This window comes from Amblyomma mixtum, chromosome 3, assembly GCF_055824585.1.
Source record: "Amblyomma mixtum isolate Tamu chromosome 3, ASM5582458v1, whole genome shotgun sequence".
In the NCBI taxonomy this organism is placed as follows: domain Eukaryota; kingdom Metazoa; phylum Arthropoda; class Arachnida; order Ixodida; family Ixodidae; genus Amblyomma; species Amblyomma mixtum.
In genome coordinates this window covers 125420279-125438210 of record NC_143014.1, presented here as the reverse complement: position 1 = coordinate 125438210, position 17932 = coordinate 125420279, and the positions used below count along the sequence as shown (strand labels likewise).

Here is a 17932-nt window from a genome sequence, read left to right as displayed (position 1 = left end):
ATGTTCTTTCCCAGTCGGGGCACCCTCCGTTCGCTCAGACCCTTGGAGACCCAGGCGCTCGCGACGTTGGAGCCAGCTGTCTTCGCGGGCAAGGGTCAGGGGCCACGCCAGCTGGAAAACGTGGTTGAGAGCTTCGACGAGGGGCCCCTCGGCGACCAGGGCAGCTTCCAGCTCGTCGCCCTCGTGAGCGCCCTCATGGCACGCACCGACCTCGCCAGCCACGTCGCGAGCTTCAAGGTAACGCTATGTATAGGCGTACGCCAAGCCCACGAGGAGTAGCTACCGCAGCGATCGTAGCGGCTAGTAGTAGTTTGATCAAGAAGGTTCGGAAAGATTATCGCGGCAGATCTCCTGCGTCAGTTCCATGCATGCGGCTGTGCCCACTAGAAATACTGAGAGAAAACTGCTGACAATGCTTACACATTCGATTCGGAGCGAAAGCACGGATTTATGCTACGTAGCAGACGACATTGAGCAGGCAGTGCGGCGGGACCTCTCAAATCGAAGTTGATGAAGACGACGCTCTCCAATGCACAGCACGAGAATGTGGCGCAAATTAACACGGAGCGTGTTGGCTGCGGCGATAGCGTAGTGGTCCAGCTGAACGGCAGTTAAAGATCTGTTCGCGTCGGCTCGGGTTCGACTCCCAATCATGGATGTTGATTCTATTTCATTTTCTCTTTTTGATGGTTTGACCTCTTCCGCGATTGAAGCACGAGATCCCGTAATGAAGCTTTCGCTTCAAAAAAGAAGAAAAAATTCGACGCGCGGCATTATTCTGTCAAAGCTTTTATATTCGTGACCGTATACCCAGCGGTCACAGAATGCTGTACGTCGGATTTTGTTGATGAATGTGTACGCCGCGCTCAGTATGACATGCAACGTGCCGAAAGCGACTTTACCGCAGCTCGCGCTTCACGGGACTTGAATGCCCTGCATACTGCAGAAGCGTCACCTCTCGGAATCGCAGCTGGATGCACAATTTTTATACGCCATCGGGTTCGCATTACTTTGTGAAGGAAGCTCCACCACATCTGGTGCATTGTAAGCCGCACTGAGTGCGAGAGGGCTTGAGTGGCACGATGCGTACCCGATCCGCTATTTTCGCCCCGCTACAGTTCGGTGGACGCTTTCACATCGATTTTTAGGGCGGATATATTCAGGTATGCTGCAATTTTCATGATAACACATCGGGTGGCAGAAACAGTGACACTTGCTTTGAAATGGCGGCAGTAAGCCTTCAGTTGTTTTATCTGAGACTCCTTCGGCATTCCTTGAAAGCAAGCTCTCATCCCTCAGTCTCAAATATGGTCTCAAATGTCTGAAATGTCGCGCTGCCGCAAGATTTGTGCGCACATCATAAGCAAGTCACCACAGTGGTCACTGCACTGCCAAGCGTTAGATACGGTCCCGTTATACTGGGTAATAGACCCTAGCCTGAATCTGCTTGTATTCTCTTAAAACGATTCGCCTGGGGATATGAGGCTTGTATGCAGTGTCATTGGGTGGGAATAGGTTCTGTGGTTTCTGCGGTGGGCTTTCATTAAGCTTACAGCATACCTTCGTCTTTCTGCAAGGAATGTATGGTTTGGATAAATACGCATTGCTTGACCCTCATCTTACTCTTCGCATATCACATCCCATCTCACTCGCATTCTTGGCCCACATCTGATCCTGTCTGCTGTCTTACTATGAGGCGTGCTGATCTTTGGTAATGGAGGCCACCAACAAAAGCCGAGTTCTCCAATCTTTGCAACCTTTAAGCTCTGCTGTCATTTCGCAAGGCTTTTTCATGTACTTAGGACATACGTTGAGTCCGAGCGCAGTGCCATGACAGTCCACACTGTCCCAAAAGTGTGTCTATTCTCTAGGTTCTGCGCTATGCACAGGCTGCCAACCACCGTGGGTTGAACCTTCGCATGAGCTGAAAGGCCCCGGTCATGCAGTCATGCGCTTGTGTGTGTCTCTGTGTCTTTTCTTCGTGGTTCATCCCGTGGTTGCGCAAACTACACCTTCACAACATGCAGTCACGGCACGCCCAGTGGTGCACCGTTGCGGCATGGACTCAGTTTCCTCATGGAGTAGAGCTGGCGGTCGCAAAGAAACAGGGCTCTAATTTCACGAATAAGACGTTTACTGATATCTTGGCCATATGACACTTAATATTTCCAAATCACCGCGTCCCGGCACGCGCCAGAAGCACACGCTTACTTGAGAGCTCACATCCTTACTCCTGCAGCGGCGTGATGGGAGCGCCCATTGTATACGTCACCCTGTGCGCGCAGCCAAGATTGTCCTTCCGGCGCGTCCTGGGACAGGGTTATTTGGAAATATTAAGTGCAGTATGAGGACGACCTCAATAAACGTCTTACTGCCGAAATTATAGCGCTGTTTAGAGCCTTGGCCAGCCTCTCTCCTCACTGCGGAGATGGAGTGCCCGCCGCAACGGTGCACCAGTGGGCGTGCGGTGATGGCCTTACCGGAGCCCTTCGGCTCGCGCGAAGCATCCACCTGCGGTGCTTCGCAGCCTGTGCATAGCGCAGAACCTAGACAATATACACACTTTTGGGGCAATGTAGACAGTGATGGCACTGCGCTCGGATTCTAGTTATCTCTTGTGCGCATGGAAGAGCCTTGCGAAATCACAGCACAGCATAAAAGTTGTAAACATTAGAAAACTCGGCTTGTTGGTGGTCTCCATAACCATGGAGCAGCACGCGTCATGGGTAGCCAACTAAAAGCACTAGATATGGGCCAAGAATGCGAGTGAGATGAGACGTGATACCCGAAGAGTGGGATGAGTGCCCTGCAGTGCGTATTTATCCAAACCCCTTGCAGAAAGTCGAAGTTGTGCGGTGACCCTAATGAAAGCGCACTGCTGCAGGAGTAAGTCTCAGACCTCTCGATGTAACCACAGTGTCGGGTCGTGAGAGAGTGGGACATGAACGAGCTGCGCCTGTCGTATAGGTCGCTGTGCCCGGCGTAGGCAATCGGGAGCCGCCGTAGGTCACAGGACCCTGTTAACTAAATAACACCAGCACTAAAACTTTACGATAGCGGTTTTAATTACACCAGATCTGTGTCGTAAGTTACAGCTGACCTATTCATTTAATCGACGTTATCTTCTGCTCAGCAGCGCTTGCAGTGTACTACGCTAGAGGCAGGTTACCTCAATAATTACGTTACGTGTTATTACCGCCAGGGATTAGGCGGTACGCGAAGCGCTGCTCCAGTTTCCAGACCTTTTTGTCGGGAAATATCGTGCTTAATTTCACAGGACATTTTTCCCATAATGGTCCCCCATGTTCCTCTTACCAGCCGGTGCATGCAGGTCACCTCCATTTGCATCTCATGATCTGGTAATCGCAGGGTAGCGCACTACTCATGGACCACTGGCCACCAGCATTTGCCAACATGAACGCTGCCGAATGGCAAGGGCTGTCTGTGCTGTTTGAACGCTTTGGTTCGTACAAGCACCGTGCACTGCGTGATCCCGCTGCTCCTGCAGTTGCTTGCAGCCGCTTGTTACCTCGCACCGCCTGAGACTACGACCTGCTAGCTCATCAGGCTATATTACAGGTAAATAATCTCGAGTTTCTTTCCTAAGACTGTCACCATTCCTCGAGACTATAATAAAAAAAGAAAATCTTACAGCTTTTTAGAAGAACATCTTAAAGTTCTCAGAAGAACCAGCGTAAAAAAAAAAAAAACCGACAAGAATGAAGGAGGACGACCTGCCCGTTGTCCTTTTGCTCTGATTCTTCTGAGTTAATGCCTTGCCGACTAGCCCAACAACAACTGTATCTAAAAGCTCGCTACCTCATGAAGTTTGGCTGGTTGGAATGCTATGACTAAAGCATAAGCGCAAAAAACGGGATGTGTGAAAAAGGAGGCACAACACGAAAGTTCCTGTTGTCTCTTGTCTCTTGTACGTTCTGTTTTTCTGCACTAATTCTGCAGTCATCTGTAAAGGATTTCTCTGCGAAACTTATTTCTTGCCAGAAAGAGTCCCACATTCATTTATGCCTATTAACTATTGAATTTGCAGGTGGTAATAGCATGTAATTCCCAGTACTCGCACTCCATAGAAATTATATCCGGGAAGCCTACCTCAGCTGCATGTGGGCAGGCATCAAGAGGACCAGTGTCGCTGCCGCGATTCTTCAAAGGGCATCAGCAGCCGCTTTGATTGGAAGCCAGATCGACGGGGTTCCATCTTGGTTTCCGCGGATTCGTGCTGCAGTATACAGCACAGGGAGTACCTATACAGGGGAGTACCGGGGAGACGATAACGCTAATCTGGACAGACCCATCACACGAGAAGAGGTCTACGCGGCCGTGCGAAACACCACCAGAAATACGGCCGCGGGAGCGGTAAAATAAACAACGCACTCATCCACAACCTCAGCGATGCTCTGGTCGCTGAACTGACAGACTTCCTCAGCAAACATTAGGAAGCTGAAACTGTCCCCGAGGAGTGGAAACATGCTGAAGTGGTGATGATCAAGCCAGGGAAGAAACTGCAGATAGAAAACCTCAGGCCGATCTCGCTTACGTCATGCCTGGGAAAACTATACGAGCGAGTGGTAACGCAGAGACTTCAAAACTACATGGAAGACAACGAACTGGTCCCTCACAGCATGTTCGGCTTTAGAGCAAAATTATCAGCTCAAGACGTACTCCTCCAATTATATGAAGGTGTACTTCGGAACGTTCCTCGGGACGGAGAAAACGTGATAATGGCCCTAGACATCAAAGGTGCTTTTGACAATGTGAGCCACGAAGCAATCCTTACGGGCCTGGACAACCTGAACTGCGGGCGCAGGATTCACAGCTTCGTCAAAGCATTTCTATCCAACAGAACTGCAACCATCGGTATAGGAGAACTTCGGTCCGAGAAGTTTCGAACGCCTAACAAGGGAACACCTCAAGGGTCGGTCATTTCACCCACGCTATTCAACGTGGCCATGATCGGACTGGCGAAGCAACTAAAAGAAATTGACGACATCCACCATGCCATTTATGCCGACGACATCACAATATGGACTAACACTGACTCACTCGGCGAGAAAGAGGATAGGCTACAAGAAGTGGCCATCTACGTTGAAAACTATGTCAAAGCAAGAGGGCTAGCATGCTCGACCGAAAAATCTGAGCTCTTACGGGTTTGGAGAGGAAAACGGAACCGAACAGTCCCTACCGGTAAAGAACTTCGACTACAAGTTTACCTCGGAGGAGAACCAATACCAGAGAAGACACTCATACGGGTACTAGGGATGTGGAAACAGTCAAATCAACGCTGTACTCACACCCTTGCGCTATTAAAGGCATCTACACTCCAAGTGGCCCGCATGATTACGCGCATCTCACACAGACGTCATGGCATGCGAGAAGAAGACACACTCAAGCTGGTCAGGAGCCTAGTGGTCAGCCGGGCGACATACAGTCTCCCGTACTACAATCATATCAAAAGTGAAATACAACAGGCGGACGCGATTTTACGCAAAGCGTATAAAACCGCGCTTCGACTACCCCATAAAACCTCAACTGAAAAGCTCTTAGCCTTGGGGCTGCACAACACGTTCGAGGAATTACGGGAAGCGCAGCATGTTGCCCAAATGCGCAGACTACAACAGACCCCCACAGGCAGAGTTCTTTTAAAGAAACTGGGCTACACCGAAAAAATTCGAGAAATATTGAGAACTAAAACGATCCCCGATGAGTACCGCAGCACGCTCAGGGTGGCACCAATACCAAGAAACATGGACCCGAACGTCCACAAAGACCGAAGAGAGGCAAGGGCCGACCGCTTACAGAAAACACACGCATCCCAGGATACAACAGTGTATGTCGACGCTGCGACATATGCCATGACTAGGGGACAAGGCACCAACAACGCAGTGGCAACTGTAGTCAACTCGGAATTACACGAGATTACCAGCGCCTCCCTGCAAGACTGCACGATAGCTGAGGCTGAAGAAGCGGCCGTCCCTCTAGCGGCAGCCGAGGGCTATCGGACTGGGCGGTCACTGACAATTCTTACTGATTCACAAGCAGCCTGCCGCAACTATCTTTGCGGCAGAGTCGGTCACAGAGCGCTCCGCATACTCCGCTCTGTAGACTGCAAGACGCAACAAACACATGCAAAACCACACAAGCCGATCAAACATAAGGTCATCTGGGTACCGGGGCACACGGGGGTGGCAGGAAACCAAGAGGCAGACAGGATAGCTCGAGGATATACTAACTACCGAGCATCCAACGTCAACGACCTTGAGGAATCCCTGCCAGTACCTCAGGGATACTCGGCCATACTCAACAACTACAAAGGCAGCAGGATGCGGTACCCATCACCGCACAAATCTTTAAACAAAGAAGAGGCTGTCACATGGAGACAACTTCAAACGGGCTCATATCCAAATCTAAACACACTAAGTAAAATTCACCCCGCACTTTACGCACACAATTGTCCGTGGTGCCATGAAAAACCTACACTGTATCACATCACATGGGCATGTCAAAAATTCGACATCGTCCCAGTTATACAAAACCGAAGTGTGGAGCAATGGGAGGGTCTGCTCTCCAGCGACTGCCGCGATGTCCAGATCGGTTTGATACGGCGAGCTCAGCTGACGGCAGCATCCAGCGGAGCCCTGGAATAGGGGCAACCGACCGTTGCGGATGGACTCATCTGACCACATAAAAAAAATTCAGGGGGCACTTTGACTGTCTAAAGTGGGTAGAGGCGGAAGCGTTTTCCGCACCACTTTCGCTGTTTCTGTGGCACTGGTGGCGTCACATATAATTGAGTACTAATTACTAAGTGATGACAAATCACTAATTAATGGTTAATTACTGATTAATGCCTGAATACTAATTAACTGTTAATTAATGACGCTTAAGCTTCGCCTTTAGGAGTGGAACGCGACAGCGTGTTGTAGCGCTGCCAGGGAGCCCACGGAACGCCAGCACCCGTTCGGCGCGATGCCTTGCCCTTTGAACGCAACGCTTTTTGAGGAAAGGAAATGGCGCAGTAATTCTCTGTCATCTCGGTGGACACCTGAACCGCACCGTAGAGGAAGGGAGGAAGTGGGAGTGAAAGAAGATAGATAAAGAGGAGCCGTAATGAAGAAAATGAAAATTGTATTTGAGGAAAGGAAATTACGCAGTAACTGTCTCACAAAATTCAGGGGGGCACTTTTTTGACCTAAAGTGTGGTCACTGATGTGTGGTTAAGATGTTAAGCTTCGCCCCTAAGAGTGGAACGCGACAGCGTCTTGCAACGCTGCCAAGGAGTCCATAGAACGCCATCGCCCATTCGGTTCTACGCCTCGCTCGTCGGTAAATTGGTTTTTGAGGAAATGAAATGTATCTGTCTCTCAGTTGTTGGTGTGCACCTAAACCTCTCCGGAATGGAATGGAGGAGGAGGAGGATGAGAGTGAGTGAAGACACCGTATTCACTAGACGCGCCTTTGTTCATTCCAAACCATCGAGCTGGCATGGCGGGGTGGATAGCGTGCTCGTCTCTCACGCCGAAGACCGGGGTTCGATTCCTGAGCTCGACCAATTTCCTAATCGGTTTTATTTATTTATATGGCCTGACTAGTAAAGCTAATTAGGCTAATTAGGTAATTAAGCAATTAACTACGCTCAGTCCCACTTTGAGCATCACTATACGATCCCTTCAATTGGTTGCATAGTTACTAGTTGATTGATTGATTGTAAAACATTTTATTCGCCGGGAAGAGCTTGGCAAGAGGTCACGTTAAGTGGTCGAGAGTACATAGCCCTCGACGACTTTGTCAGCCCACTCCACCGCCAAAACTTGCGTTCTGGGGTCAGAGCTAGCCAGCACGGTCTCCCACCGCTCGAGAGAAGGAGCTGTAACTAGATCACCCGGAGGTGGCTCTATTTTGCAGTCCCACAGGATGTGATCGTACGTAGCACGTTGGCCACAGTGTTTGCAGTTTGGGTTGTAAAGATCTGGATAAATGTGCGCGAGGAGTGATGGGGTGCGTATCGATCTCGTCTGTAGACGACGCCACTTAACCTCACTAGTTACTAGCCAAAGTACAATTGGCCCCATTTGAAATTCGCGCACTGTGACGTCACGACCGTTTCCACCAATTGAAAAGCGTGACATTTCCTGTCGACAACTGCTGCTTACAACGATGAGACATTAAAGGCTTCCGCCTTAAAAAACCTTGTGCTAGAGCCGAATAAAGTTATCCTATCTATCTATCTTGGTTTCCGCGCTGTGACTGGCGGTGAGCACGGTCGCCCTCGTAGTATACTGCTACGTGGTTTCGGAGTTGCCGAAAAATAAACGCTGCACCTTCTAATACCTCCGTATTGTCTCGACAACGGCTGTCCACCAGCATTGTCACATTCTTCTCTGTCTGGCTCATCAGTGGGAACAATTAGAAAGTGACGACACTTAACCAAAACTGCGTCCACCCGGATTTTAGCCTTGAAGTAGCCACTAGTAGCTAGCGCATATGCTTTAAGGGAGGGGTGGGCCGGCTGCTGCGGCTGCATCTTCTAGCAGTGCATTATCGACCCTCCCCACGAAGCGCAGAGAGCAGCAGGGGAAGCAGCGCCCGATACCCGTGCAGTATGTGGTCAGTGCCTCGTACGGCTCGAGCACAGGATAGAGACATTTAAAATTATTTTATTTCTCCTCCTTTTAGCGCTTCGCTTGCCCTTAAAACAAGCTTGAGTCTTTGACGCTCTGAGAAGTGCTTGGCAAGAAGCGAATGGCAGTTTCGTTCGTGTCATTATGTTGGCCATGTTTCTTCCTTGTTCTCTTCTTTTCTATGTACTACTGCAATAATGCCTGTACTCCCGCGGCTGATCAAGATTTGTGAATAATATTAATGCTGCCACGTGCTGCATCTGGCGAACAGCTGGCAAGTGACTTAATTTGCGCAGAGATAATCTGTGCGCTTGTAATTGATGCGTGCAACTAAGAGTGGTGCCGGCTTCCGCATTAAACTAAAGGGGAAGGACACAGATCATCCTTTGCGTCTGGGGTAATTTCCAGCGCAGTCGATTCAAGGGTGAGATCGACCGCATTCAATTTACATACGGGTAAGTGGTTGTGCTGCGGCCTTAGAATGGAGCCGGAAGAGTAGAGAGTAAAAAGGGTCTTCTAAACTGGGAATTCTTCGTGTGTTAGACGCTGGGGCTGAAAAGGGCACGGCTATATCGAAGACCGTCAGGGACTCTAAAGGCGGCGCAAAGGCGGAAGAAAATTATGCTAATGCTCAGGCGCAGCAGGCAGCGAAAGCAGCCAAAGCGGACTCTCTGCTCAGCACGAATAACACAATCGACTGAAGGTGGCTGTCGTCAAGCAGCCAAATGAACACTTGAAAGACGCACATCAAGTCCACACCTGCTCTTGGCCACAGAACAGAAAAACTCCTGATTTACGAATCGCTTGTTTCTTCTGAGGCTGATTCGGCAATGCATGGGAAACTCGCTGATAGGTAAGGGGAAAGTCAGTTCAGTAATAGCTGTATTGAGCCTCGTGTTCAGGCTACTCTATGCCAAGCGCATATTCACGAAATGCGCCATCAGTCACTTAAAACTGAAGAAAGCATATGGAAATGTACTTTTTTATTTCCTACTCGACTTACTCGTACTCGTGTTGCATACAGTGCAATAAATGTTTTCACCACCACGAGAAGAAAATGAGTAATACATCGTTCGTGGGTTTTGCAGAGATCATAAAAGGCAACCGCTGGTGGTACTGAAATCCAAGAGTTTCGCATTTCTCAAGCAATGCTCTAGCCAAGTGAACTACCGCGGCGGCGGTCTGGCCACCTCATTTCTAAGGCTTCATATTACGCCTAGCCTCAAGTTCAGATTATTCACTAGCGCCACTCCAGGTGAGAATGGTTGACGTATTCCGTGCTGGTGTAGCTCAAGTGCCACATAGAGCGTGGTGTAATGGGGAAAACATCAGCTGTACGATAACCTTCAAATGCTACTTATGGTATCACTACTGCTAGAACAGAGATCCCGGCTATTCACCTGAGCAGGCAAGGTTAAGTGAATGAGGGGCTGATTAGGTTATATTTACGAAACAAACTAGCAGCTATAGAAGCGAATTGAAGTGCACGGGAATAATTTTTTTAGTAGTGGCGTTCATTGGACAAGAAAGTTAGTTGAGTAACTGTTTTAGGCAAATGATTTTACAGACAATAGAAGAAGAGGGGTCCGTTCTGGCCGGGAGATCATGTTTGACAGCTGCTTTGGACCTGTGTGGTCCCCGCTTGACCATACTCTACGTAGCACTCGCAGTCTAAGACCTCATTCTCACAGCCGACCTCCACTACTGCGCGGTGGCGACGGAGGCGGAAACCGCGGCCGCAACGGAACGGAGTAGTCTTCGAATCGAAAGAGGCGGCGGACACCGGCAAACCAGTTTGGGTGGGCGCTCGCTGTTCTCACGTGACTCTACGTCAGTGCCTTTTTTTTTTCTCTCCCAAGCGGGCTCCGAAGAACGGTCTGGTGAAAGTCGTCTGTCGCCTCCTCGGCTTTAGTTTGCCTCTTATCGTACAAAAAACGACGCGATCTCGCGAGCTCACGCACAAGATAGGAGCAAGTTTCAATAACTATGCGCAACTCCACAGTTTGCTGCAAAACACCGCGCGTACGGCGCTAAAGCTAATGGACTCGAATATGGCAAGCTATTATTGATGCGGTAGAAAAATGCGCACTGTAGTGAATTTATTCTGGCCAGTCAGCAAAATTGAAGGTATACCAATGGAGGTAATTAACTTTGTTATCAATATAGGAATATTTCCCCTGAATTTGTGAAATTGGTCTTCATACTAAGTAGTCTGCTTCGCCGATTGGTTGCGCCTTTCTTCTAGTGTATTTATTTCTAATGTGCTAACACAAAACTCATTCGGAGACTCTTTTGGCTGGAACACCTCGTACATTGCCAAATGAAATACAACCCTTATCCGCTCTCTGTTCCTTGGCAACGGGCGCTTTTCGGGGTGCAAGACGTGTGCATCTCACGACTGCGAAAAAAAAAAGTTTTTTGTTTTCCCGCACACCCTCGAACCCGCGCATTGCCGCCGCCGCCGAAGCCTCCATTCTCGCTAGCGCGAGCTCTTGGTCGCTGGAAACAAGCCGTGGGTCACTTGAAGCAAGCTCGCGCTGCGACCGACGCGTTCTGCGTGGGGCGGCGCTCCGGCACCGCCGCTCAGCGGTAACGTAGAGCAGGACCCAGCGGCACTGGCCGCCCGATTTCGGGGAGAAAACGGTCAAAAAACAACCCCCTGCGTCAGCTGCCGGCGCGACGCAGGCGACGGAGCATGGGAAAAACCGGCTGTGAGAATGTAGCCTAACGCATGTCGACTGTTATTGCCGGCCGGATGTGGCGCGGGTGAGCATATTGAACATAAGACTGCAGGATGAATACCTGCAAAGGCAGTATAGCCAGGTAGTCACTATAGACGCTTTACAGCGGCGTATCATGGGGGCTGCCATCTTTGATCACGTGATCACGCCGCCATTACTCGCCTGCTGACAGCTCGGCGCGCGCCTCGTCGCGACGGCTGCTGCGTCTGATGTTTCGGTTCCGACAGGCAGTGTTTCGGCTAATACGGTTGTAAAGGAGTGGGAAGACGACACTGTGGTTGGTCCGAAGCTTCGAAGGACATTTGAAAACCCCACTTTGATCACTTTAGGCGTGAAAACGTAATCGGGCGTCATGTCGCGAAGAGCCGCTGAGCTCTCCGCGTGTTCGAGGCAACGGGTGGATCGCCTGAATGCCGCTGAAGGCTTTGCTTATTATTTTTTATTGTTATTATCTAAAAAAGCAAGCTTTAATGACCTTCCGGCTGCGCAGGTCGCTGTCGTATTGTGTACATGCATGCAGACACTGCTCCAAAACACTCACATGCACATCGTACTCATTTGTCTACAACCTGTTAAAGGTGCTTAGGAAGCCTAAAATATTTTCTGTTGGTTTGCTAAACAAAGGAAGGCGGCAAAAATAAATAACGAAACCAATGTTACCCAATCATTTAAGCAGTACCGTGCATCAAGCAGCCTTCACACGATTGCATGCAATCGTTTACAAGGATTCCGGGATATAATTGTTATAACGCGCGCATTGCAGGGCGTTCACTACAAGAAGTTCACAATTATGTCAGCCTCACATAGTATAAAATTGTGGTACGCACCATACTCGATATGCGAACATGAAATTGCTCGAGGTCTCGTTGATTGTAAGTAATCAGCCGGAGTCACTTTTAACATCTGTCTCGCATGGATCGCGTGGGAGTGACAACCGCGGAGCACAGCAGCCGTAACACAAATGCTTTATTCCGATTGTGGTGCACGAAAACCGCGCTACTTGGAGCGAAGTTCCACAGTAGCACGAAGACGGTGTGTAATACATGAACTCACAGTAAGCGTTGTCCGCTCGCACGGCTACGCACTGCACAATATGCAGTAGAGTTATAGGAGCGTAAGTCGTCTTTTTTTTTGTGACGTTTCGGTGGCAGGACATCTTGTTCATGCGGCTATGTTGCGCACTTACCCTCGCAGATTTTCGAAGATCGAGACCTTTCTTTCTATATTCGCTGTCTTGCGCTGGCGAACATGTGTGTTGCGTTCGCCCGTTCGGAATGGGTGGATGCCCAACGGGCGCGAACAGGGGCAGTACGTCCCTGTGCAGTTAGGTTCCGTGAAGCTCACAAACGATCGCATCCCGCCCCTTTCACTGTTTGTCGCAATTCTTGCAATCCACAACAGAGCATGTATTTTCTCTTTCCACATTTCAACTGTTGCGTCGAAGCATACGCCGGCGGCTTACGAGGCAAGTAATGACGCCGTGTTCCGAGCGCACCTGTGGCGCCATCAGGTCTCAAACGGAAGAACTGCGCGCTGTAAACGGTCTATAGCTCCCTTTGTTGAGCACTATACACAAATTCGCAGGTTGTGGGTTCAGCTGCCCCCAGGGTCTTTATTCTGCTGAATGTAATATTATCTGCCTTCTGAAATGATTGAGCAGTTAATTTCCTCGCATAATCAACGCCACCGTAAAGCAAAAATTAACATTCCTCAGTGGTCTCCTTGGTTTCAGTGGATCGAAATCTTAGTGAGCCCATCATCTCCCTGTCTGTGACTGGTCTGCGCCGGGCAGTGCATTGCTTCTGTGTGGTGCGTGTGTGTGTGAGTGAATGAGTTGTACTGCCGTCCTTTTATTGCGAAAGCAATACTGCTAGCACTTTTCTGCCGTCGGTGGAGGTCGTTCCTTCGCTCCGACGAAGCTGCGGCGCACGACCACGTGACAGCGTGACGTCACGACCAGAGGAGAACAGGGGCCCCAACTCGTCTCTTCGGCCATAGTCGTTCCTTCGCTCGGCGCGGCGGCTACCACGTGACGGCCTCCTCGGCCCGCCGCGTGAGGAAGCTCGCTAGGAGAGTATAAACGGGGAGCCGCAGGCGCGCTCCGCTTAGTCATATCTGAGGAGTTGTACTAGGCCCCGCTGGAGCGACGTGCTGCGCGCAAACGACGGCGCCGTGCTTAGGAGACAGATGAAGAAAGGCAAGAGCGGTTGGCTAAGCAACGCGCCTATGCCGCAGAATGGCGAGCCCGGCGGCGTTCTACAAGTTCAGTGAGCGAGAGTAGTTTCATGGACTCTCTGAATGCCGAAGAAACGTCTATGAGTAGTGCAGAGCGATATAATTACCACAGAAGAAAGCGCCGTGTAGAAGAGCCACCGGACCGGAGAGAAGAACGGCTTGCTAAAAGAAGACGTATGCAGAGAGGAAGCAGAACGTTGTGGTGAACCGAGGCGGCGACATTATGGCTCAACCCTTTGGGGTAGCAGTCTAGACTTCGTGATGTATAGACATTCGGACGACTATGTAATTACCAGGGTTCAGACCAAGAGTCACTACTTTACGGACCACCAAAGCGTGTTCATTGGAATAAACAAGCAGTAGAAACCATGTTGTGTCCAGAATAAATCCTTTAGTTGCACAAAAGGCGAAGCCATGCAAAACCACCAGCAGAGCCAAGCGCAACCAGAGAGCTATTGCTTTCGCAATCACTCAGGCTTAACCAGAGCTAAGCCACAGCTAATTTTTGGAACCGGATCTATTCCGGTCTTTACTGACCGGTGTTAGACGTTCTACCATATGAGCTGGTCGGTGACGCTTTCAGGAATGATCGAGTAGGGGTGTGCGAAACTTCGCCATTTTCTAACACCCAATCTAATATCCTACTATTCGATTCGTTGAACGAGTCAAATTGTGCACGTTCAAAATTTTTCGAAACGATCTCAACTTTTAGAACGGTTCTAGAATAACAGACAAAAGAAAACAGCCGGGTACGCTACAGTTTACTTCGGTAGCTTTTTCAAAAACCGGGCCCCCTCCGCAGTCGCGGAGCATGCTGCCACGATTGATCCTGGCGTTCGTCATCGCTACGCGTCCATTCGTGTGGCGGCGTTCATGGTGCTCAAATCGTACGGCTTCCAAAACTAGTCGACGCGGCAGCGTTCGGCAAAGTTTAGTAAACCCTGCATTCATGCTTTATATCGGTGGCCATGGCTCGCAACTCTCCTCCATTTCGTGAAATGAGATGTTCCTCCCGTCAACTGTCATTTGGCGTTAGACTGTTCGCCGTCGTCGTCAGTAGCATACAGTAATTTCCAAGGCGCGTGAAATGAATATCACGGAGTGAAAATACTATCTGAATGTTTCCGTTCAGTCTTTGGAAACCTACAGGTCTAACCGTACTCAGATACTCAGATTAGACGCATTGTTCAGCGGGAAGTTGTTTATGAATGCTTTTTTTGTTGCATATCATGAGATGACACACAAAGAGTCCATATATCCGCTGATTCCTTTTTTGGACGCTTGTAGTTCTCTCCTATTTATTGTCAAAAGGCACCCCTTTGATCTTCTATGGCACTTTGAAGTACCCAGTACGAGCGCAGGACAAACCTTAAAAGCAAAATTTTGCTTCGCACCGGAACGTCAGACCATTGCAAAAAACATGTTCACAGCAGCATCTTACAGTATTAAGGCGGAAGACTTTAATGCCTCATCGGTGTAAGCGGGAGTTGTCGACAGAAATGTCACGCTTTTCAATTGGTCGAAATGGTCGTGACGTCACAGTGCGCGAATTTTCAACGGGGCCAGTTGTACTTTGGCTAGTAACCATGCAACCAATTAAAATGTTCGTATAGTGATGCTTCAAGTAAGTGAGAATGAGTTTAGTAAATAGCTTAATCACGCTATTAGACCAAATTAATCTTTCTAATCAGGCCAGATTAATAAATAAAACCGAGTAGGAAATTGGTCGAGTTTGGGAATCGAACCCCGGACTCCGGAGTGCGAGACGAGCATGCTAACCACTACGCCATTCCAGGCTCGATCGTTTGGAATGAACAAAGGCGCGTCTAGTGAATAGGGTGTCTTCGTTCACTCCCATCTTCGTCCCCTCCCTTTACGGCGAGGTTCAGGTGTCCACCGAGGCATGCGAGACAGATACATTTCCTTTCCTCAAAACCGAATTTACCGACGCGCAAGGCGTATACTGAACGGATGATGGCGTTCTGTGGACTCCCTGGCAGCGTTGCAAGACGCTGTCGCGTTTCACTCTTAGAGGCCAAGCTTAATATCTTAACCACACATCAGTGACACAAGCAGCAACACCGCGCTTCAAGCTTTCGCCTCACCGCACTTTAGGTCATCAAAGTGACCCCCTGAATTTTCTCTTGAGGGATATTGGTTAATTCATGCTCTGAGAGAACCTGCCGAATGCACTCCACCCCATTCATATTCTTCTGGTTAATTCCCCCTCATGATCCGGATCAGCGGCCACTACCCACCCTAAGTAAACATATTCTCTTACTACTTCCATCACCTCGCTACCAACTACGCATTGCTGTTTCCTTGATGGACTGTTGAACATTACCTTGGTTTTCTACATGTTAATTTTTGACCCCACCGTTCTGCTCTGCCTAACTCATTGATTATGCTTTGCAGATCATGTCCTGAAGGACTTAGCAAGGCGTTCTCGTCAGCGAATCGCAAATTACTTAGGTATTCTCCATTAACTCTTATCCCCAGCTGTTCCAATTTGAGGCCCCGGAATACCTGCTGTAAACAGGCTATGAATAGCATTGGCGAGATCGTGCCTCCCAGCCTGACACCTTTCCTTATTCCACAGTTGCCTCAACTTTACGGCTGCTGATATGCCTTTATCCATCGCTTCGGAAATTTCACCCGTTTTTCGAGCTATGTTTCCAAGCTGCTGCTTGTTATGCGAATGTTTCCGCGACAGTTTCAAGCAAGATGAACTTTGCTGCAGAGCGCGGAGATTTTAGTATGTAAAAATCAAAAACCCAAAAGCAGCCGTATCGAAAATCTTGTGCATTCTGCAATAGGGAAAAAGAACCGTGCAGTGGCATGGTTACATGAGGGGCATGGAAAGGACAAAGAATTTATGGTAACACATAACCTACCTCCTACTTAAAAGGGAAGTCCTTTTCACCCATTCTCTATTTTTTCAGCGCCTCGACGTTAGAAGTAGGTGCAGAATCGCCTAGAAGTAAGTATATTTTTTTCCAACGATTTGAACGCTATCGATCGACGCAGCTCCTGACACGAAGATCGTGTTTTGCTCTTGTTCTCCGCAAGAATCGTCCAAGAAACTACTGCTGCAATGATCGCGACATCAGGCCAAATTCTTGCGCCGAATTCAGTGGAAAGGCCGGTTGTGTAGAAACGAGTGAATCGGCGCCTCTGAGGAGAGGACGGATGTGACGTCAGTGTACGCACATGAAGTTTTCGTGAAACACGGAAGCCACGAAAAAGCTCGATTTCCACGCGGCTTAACCATGCAGTCACGAAGCAAACGGTGCTATGCGCTTCCCAATAAGCAGCCTGCACGATACATCGATCCGTGGCAGGCGTCGTCGCCAGGCGGCAAGACAAATGAGCTTTTTCGTGTCCTCCGGGCTCCGATAATTTCTGTGTGTTCCTGAGTCAGACACTTTATAGAGGCATTCCGGAAGGCGCAACTCCTTTTCGGTATTGTGAAAGTAGTCTGTCGTGACCAATGGGCGTCCGATGTGCATTTTCTCTCACAACGTCTTTACAGACTGAAAGGGTGTCCATCAATGCCAGTCCTTCGCTCTAGCGCGTGTGCGGGCTTGCATTAAAGAAGTTGGGCGTCTAAGGCACAGAACAGCGCCGAAACCAAATGAATACGAGAAAAACACTGATCCCGGTTCGGGCGCTCACACTGCTCTTAGAAATATTGGGCGCATTTGTTCTTCAGTCCCGGACTCTCCGTGACTGCTTGAGGACTCGAGTGTGGTATTCTTTTTTCTATGGCCGCCCGCAAGCTCCGCCCACCAGTCAGAAAGCTGCCTACATCGCCATAGGGACACGTTCGTTTGTCGCCTATGGTTGTCCGCGGGCTTTTTGGGGCTGCGGCATACAGTTTCTTACTATTACCTAGAGGGAAAGCTGGCGGCGCTGCACTTCAGCCACCATGGACGCGCAAAGCATCTTGGGACGGTGAGCTACTTTTGGGGGACAGTCGGATTTTTTTGCGAACACAGAGTGGTGCTACTAAGATGTTTCATTACGAGAACACTGTTCGTGTGCGCGCAAACACAGTGTGCAAAGCCATAGTAGTGAAAACGCAACGACACACAACGCCAATAAAAGGTTTCACTTTTTCAAAATGCCATTAAAAAACCTCTTAAAGTATCTAAGCAACAATATTTTTTTTAAAACATATTTACTTTTAGAAATTCGCCTGTTAATCTGGGGTTATTGTTTTCGTAGTGCTCATTACTTGACCAATAGAAAAGATAGCCATGTCTTATTTTGGGGAAACTGCATTTACATGGTTTTCTGCTCGTTTGTTGCAATTTACAG

General features: G+C 49.2%; 1 pseudogene; it reads left to right on the top strand.

Moving 5' to 3' along the window:
- LOC149351742 (uncharacterized) lies at positions 1–16039 on the top strand (annotated as a pseudogene).
- The last annotated feature ends 1893 nt before the right edge of the window (positions 16040–17932 follow it).